This window comes from Camelus dromedarius, chromosome 33, assembly GCF_036321535.1.
Source record: "Camelus dromedarius isolate mCamDro1 chromosome 33, mCamDro1.pat, whole genome shotgun sequence".
Taxonomy (NCBI): domain Eukaryota; kingdom Metazoa; phylum Chordata; class Mammalia; order Artiodactyla; family Camelidae; genus Camelus; species Camelus dromedarius.
The window spans coordinates 13,186,583-13,193,269 of NC_087468.1; positions in this window are offsets into that span (position 1 = coordinate 13,186,583).

The window sequence follows — 6,687 nt, forward strand, 5'->3', positions numbered from 1 at the left end:
TCTCCGAGTCAGGGAGAGGCTCTGAATGTGTATGTGTGTCGCCAGAATGGGAGGGTCTCTTAAATGCAGGAGAGATGTGGTTTCAGAGCAGCACGAGGCATCTTGTAAGACAGCAGATGTTAACGTGCTCTGTTGGTGTAGCTGCTACTTACAGGATCGATGAATATCCTGCAGACTTGGCAGGAGGCCACATCGCTAGCAATAGGAAGACCCAGGTGCCGTCTTGTGTCCAGTGCGAGCTGAGTGAACAATGTGCCGGGGATCGCAGCACACGTCCTGAGAAGGCCCCCTCCTCCCTCGAACGCAGCGGGGTCCTCCCTGGGGCACTTACGTGTGCTCTGTGGTTTGCCTCTACTAGGCAGAACGGTTCTGCAGTCAGGGGAGACTTACAAAGAGAAGGAAGAGCAACACCTCAAACATGGTGAGATGTGGGAGCTTGTGGTAAAAAGAGGAATCATGATAGAAGTGATTTAATAGATGCAGAGGTGGGTTTAGGATGTAAAACGGAAGGCCTGACTGGCTTGGCCCACCTGGGAGTTTGGAATTACAAAATAAACGTGCTGAAATGCGGCACGTGCCAAAATCCAGAATACAGATCAGGGAGTTTGCATCCAGAGCAAAATGAAACAGTCAGTGATGAGGAGGCCTGGAGACCCAGCGCAGCTGATGGGTGAATGTGGGGGGGCTTCTGAGCCAGTTGCGAGGTGGACACCCATTTAGAAACTGTAGGGTCCTGGGGCCTTGGGAAGCCTACATGGCGGGGACAGCATGGAGGTGTTTGCAGTGCTGTCATTACGAACGTAGATTTGTAGTGATCTTTTAGACCTAAATTCTAGGGACATTCAAGAGTTTTCCAGCTTTTACAGTGACAGAGCTAAGAATTCAGATGTTAGGAAATCTGTGGATCTTGATGGATTTTCTAAGAAACCCGAACTGATAGCAGATACATGAGGGGAGGAAGGCTTTAAAAAGAAAAATAGGCTTTATTATGTGTCTATTTTATGCATTTATTTCTGATCAGGTTGGGTGGTTGGCTCAGAACTGTTGCATGTCCTTCCATGATATCCTTGGCACAGGTGGTCAGGCCTTGCTCCCCAGTCAGGATCCACACGTGTAGTCTGTCCATTGTTGCCAGTTGCTGAGGGAGGAGGCGTTATCCTTTGGAGACGTTGATTCTGATCTTGACTCTGTCATTGGCTGCACAGCATCAGAGAAGCCCATGAACCTCTCTGTGCCTTAGTTTCTTATCTCATGGATGAGCTCGTTGCCTGACCCAGGGACTACCTCATGGGAATTTAGTGAGGACACGTGAGATTAGGAAGACTGGAGAACCTCTAGCACCAAGGTTCTCCACACTGACCATATGCTGGAATCACTTTGGAAGATTTTTTTTTAAATGTCTATGTCCACACCTCCTCACTCCCAACCAATTAAGTCAGAACCTCAGGCATCAGTATGCCCTGAGATGTCTTGAAGCACTGCTTGAGAAGGAAGGCCAGACACATTATTGCCTTGGAAGAATCAGATAAGGTTTAGAGCTTGTTAAAAACTTCCATTCAGAAGGGCAGGCATTTCGTTGAGAACAGCCGGATGCTGACCTACATGATCGTGATACAGCGATGCCGTCCCAGCAGGTTCGCTTTGCTCCTTGTCACAGCCTTCGGAGACTCAGACATGCTTTCATCTACTTAAACAGTTTGTGAAGCCTTGTCAATGAGTGTAAACAGATGTGGATTTATAAATCTGCTAAAGACATGTTAAGGTTATTAATTAATTATTGAGAGGAAAGCCCCTTCCCTCCCACTGCACTCCCGTGGGAATAATAACCTCCACTTCCCCAGGATGTGGGTGTGCCTCGGGGTCTGTCTGATGGGGTGGAGAGGGTGCTGGGAGACCTGCCAGCTGATGCGCCGTTTCCCTAGCGCCTCAGGATGATTGTCCCAGACTTGGAACATCTGGTTGTGCTGCAAAAGGGTGGGGTCCACAGCCCCCCGCAAGCAGCAGGAATGCCGCAGAGGGTGCCATCACTAAGAGCTGAGGTTGTGCAGGGTTGCGTCCACAGGGGCCCTGCTGTGGGCGGTGGGAACTCTGCTAGAAAAGATGAGGTGCCAGAGTGGGTCGCCCTGGCACGTGGGTGCCATAGAGAAAACTGTCTCTGATCCTGAACACAGAATCTGTATCTAAGAGGAAATGACTTCTGAAATAAGGCAGTTTTATGAATGTTTAAAATGCCTGGAGCATTAAAGGAATCATATTTCAAGTGTTTTTGTCCCCTTTGGTTCTTTCATCTTATTGTGAGTGTTCACTGTTCTAGGATATCACTAGTTATTTGAATCCATGCTTCTACCCCATTGTACTATTAAAATTTTCCAATTTTCAACACAAATTATGGGACATGCAAAAAAAGAGAGTATAGTCCAAAGAGGGAACAGACAGTCAATAGAAACCATCCCTAAAGAAGCCTGGGCATTGCAATTGTGACAGAAAGACCTTAATTCAGCTATCTAAATGTATATTTAAAGGAGTAAAAGAGGATGAGAATTATGTGTCACCGGAGACAGTATCATTAAAGAAATAGAAATTGTTTTTTAAATAGAACAAAGTAGAAATTTTGGCATTGAAAAGTATGATAATGCAAATGAAAAATTTAGTAGAAGTGTTCAAACAGGTCTGAGCTGGCAGAAGACAGAATCAGTGAATCTGAAGTCAGTTGACATTATCTAGTCTGAGGAGGACAAAGAAAAAAGAATGAAGAAAAAATGAACAGAGCTCTAGAAACATATATATATACACCAATATATGTAATAGGAATCCTAGAAGAAAGGTGAGAGGTTGGGGGAGAAAACACGGGAAAAAGTAGTGGTCCAAAACTTTCCCACTTTGGTGATAACCATTGAAGTGCATCCAAGACATTCAATGAACTCTTAAGTAGGATGGACTCAACGAGATCCACACCAAGACACATTAGCCACTAAGAAAATAATTAACTATATAGTTAAAAAAAACCCCTGAAACGTTACACTAGAAAACACCTATTTAATAAAAGAAAAGGCAGTAATGAAGGAATGGAGGGGGTGGTGTAAGACACATAGAAAGCAAATAGCAATATACAGACATAAATCCTGCCTTATCAGTAATTTCATTAAATGTAAATGGATTAAGCTCTCCAGTCAAAAGGCAGGACTGGCAAAATGGATAAAAAAACCAAAACAACCATGATCCAATTCTATGCTATCTACAAGAGACCCACTTTATATTCAAAGACACAAACAAGTAAAAGTAAAAGAAGGATGGGGAAAATGCACCATGCAAACTAACTCAAAGAGGTGTGAGTGGCCATACTAATATTAGACAAAATAAGTGTAAGAAACACATTGTTAATACAGGCAAAGAAGGACATTTTATAATGATAAAGGGGTCAGTCCATCAGGACATATAACAGTTACAAGCATATGCACCTAGCAATGGAGTCCCAAAGTACATGAAACAAAAACTGGCAGAACTCAAGAGAGAAATAAACAATTCATGAATAATAATTGGAGCTTTCAATCTCCCATTTTCAAGAATGGATAGGACAACTAGTCAAAAGATCAACAAGGAAGCGGAAATCAATATAAACCAACCAGGTCTAACAAATATTAATAGAACACTCAACCCAGCAGTAGCAAAATACACATTTTTCTCAAGTGCATATGAAACATTGTTGGGAATAAACAATATGCTAGACCATAAAGCCTCAGTGAATTGAAAAAAACACTCAAAAAACTGGGGATAAAATGGGAACTTCCTCGACTGGATAAAAGGTATCTTTGGGAAAACCCACAGCTTACATCATAAGTAATGAAGAAAAACAAAGCTTTCTCCCTAAAATCAAGCACAAAACAAAGATGTCTACCGGTGCCACTTCTATTCAACATTGTGTTAAGGGTTCAAAAGGAAGGAAGAAAAGAAGACAGGGAGAGAGGAAGGAAAAAAGGAGGGACATCTAGATTGGAAAGGAAGAAATATAACTCCCTTTTTTTGCATTTAACAAGAACTTACATATAGAAAATCCTAAGAAATCCACAATACCTATTAGATCTAATAAATGAGTTCATTTGAGTGCCAGAAATAAGATCAATATATAAAATACAGTTGTATTTATATACACTATAAATGAGCAATTTGAAAATTAAGAAAACAATTCCTATGTCAACATCAAAAAGGATTACATACTTAGGAATAAATTCAACAAAAGAAGTTCGTTTGCACACGAAAAACTAAAACATATTTGAAAGAAATTAAAGAACAGCCAAATAAATGGGAAGGCATTCCATGTTCATGGGTTGGAAGACAATTATTGTTAAGATGAAAATAGACCAGATTGATCTACAGATTGAACATAATCCCTATCAAATAGCTCAGCCACCTTTTTGTGCAGAAATTGACAAGCCAATCCTGAAATTCATATGGAAAAACAAATGACCAGGAATAGCCAAAGCAACCTAGAAAAAAAAGAACAAAGTTGGAGGACTTAACACTTCCTGATTTCAAAATTTATTACAAAGCTATACTAAGCAAGACTGTGGTTTGGCATAAGGGTAGACATATAGATTAAGTCAACAGAATTGAGAGTCCAGAAATAAACCCTCATATTTATGATCAGTTGATTTTTGACAAGGTGCTAAAACAATTCAGTAAGGGAAAGAATAGTCTTTTTAACAAGTGGGTGCTAGAACTGAATCCCCACATGCAAACGATGAAGTTAGTGCCTTTCTTGTACCATATACAAAAATTAACTCAAAATTGGGGTTGGTGGGAGGTTATAGCTCAAGTGGTAGAGCTCATGCTTAGCACGCACGAAGTCCTGGGTTCAATCCCCAGTACCTCCTCAAAAAATAAATAAGTAGACCTAATTACCCCCCCCAAAGAGTCAAGAGCCTAAATGTAAGAGTTGAAACAAAAACAAAAAACTCTTAGAAGAAAACATAGGTGTAAACCTTCACAATCTTGGATTAGGCAACAATTTCTTAAATATGCTATCAAAAAGCATAAGCAACAAAAGAAAAAGGATAAACTAGACTTCATCAATGTTAACAACTTCTGTATTTCAAAGAACACAACCAAGGAAGTAAAAGATAACCCACAAAATGGGAGAAAATATTTGCAAACCATGTATCTGATAAGGTCTAGTATAGAATATATAAAGAACTATGAAGACTCAACAATAAAAGGACAACCCAATTTTAAAGCGAACCAAGAGTCTAAACAGACATTTCTCTAACGGAAATATGCTCAGTGTCACTGGTCATTAGGGAAATGCAAAAAATCACAATTAGATACTACTTTCCATGTACCAGGGTGGATGTAATTTTAAAAAAACAACAGAGAATAACATACTGGTGAGGACATAGAGAAATTGGAATCCTCATATATTGCTAATGGGAATGTAAAATTGTACAGCTGCTTTTGGAAAAATTTGGCAGTCCCTCAAAAAGTGAAGCACAGAGTTACCATACGATCCAGAAATTCCATTCCTAACTGTAATACCTAAGAGAATTGAAAACATACGTCCGGACAAAAACTTGCACATGGCTATTTCTAGCAGCATTACTCGTAATAGCCAAAAGTGGAAACAACCCGAATATCCGTCAAATGGTGAATAAATAAACGAAATGTGTATCCATGCAATGGATGGATTCCTATTAAGCCGTGAAAGGAATGAAGTACATGCTGAAGCACGGATGAACCTTGAAAGCAGTGGAGAGATAATAAGGACGCTCAACCCTTTTCAGACGTAAAAGAAGAGAGAATTCGTGTGGCAGCTGAAGAGATCAGTGAGTTGTTTTTGTTTGCTTTGTTTTAACAGCTTTTCCAGCAAGTTTGTATGCTGATGGAAATGATAGCTCCTGCAATGATCCTCTCATTCTCTGCCTTCCAGGAGTCCCTGACCAAGAGAAAGAGGATGAAGAAAGAGTTCTCCTTAAAAGCAGCAGACATTGTAAAGGGAGAGAAGGAATAATTTAGATCACGGCTGCACACATCTTGGGAGATTTGGTGATGTCAATATAAGACAGAAACTGAAGATAACTTTTTAAAAGTGATACAGGAATGGAAATTACCTGCTGACTTGGTAAAGGTGAAATTGGGGCAGGAGGACACTTTTGGGAGTGGTGAATTAATTCATTGTCTTAATTGTGGTGATGGCTTCTTGTTTGTATACATAGGTCAAGACTTATCAATGTGCACACTTCAAATGCGTGCAACTTATATCAATTATACGGCAATACAGAATACAGCTGTTAAACACACACAGACACACAAAAGATGATGTTGATAGACAGCTGCAGGCATTCCCTCATGAAATCCGTGTTCTAGGGAGATAAGTGCTTCATAAGAACTCACAGAGACTTAAAGGATCTTAAGGCTAGAATGCACCTGGGACGCCCGCCTTTCCCCCCTCCCCAACCCCCGACCCATTCAAGACTCTCAAGGTCTAGAAAATGTGGGGAGTGGGGAGTGACCACTCCTTGGCCGTCCCAGTGACGAGCCTTCGCGACTAAAGAGTTGGGTGGAGAGAGCAGGCAGTTTGGTGCCCAACATCGGCTTTTTCCCTGAAGCCTGACTCCAGCTGGGTGTCACCTGAGGGTCTGCATCAGCACTGGATCGCAAAGCGGTCAAGGGGAATAGAGGGAAATCTCTGATGAC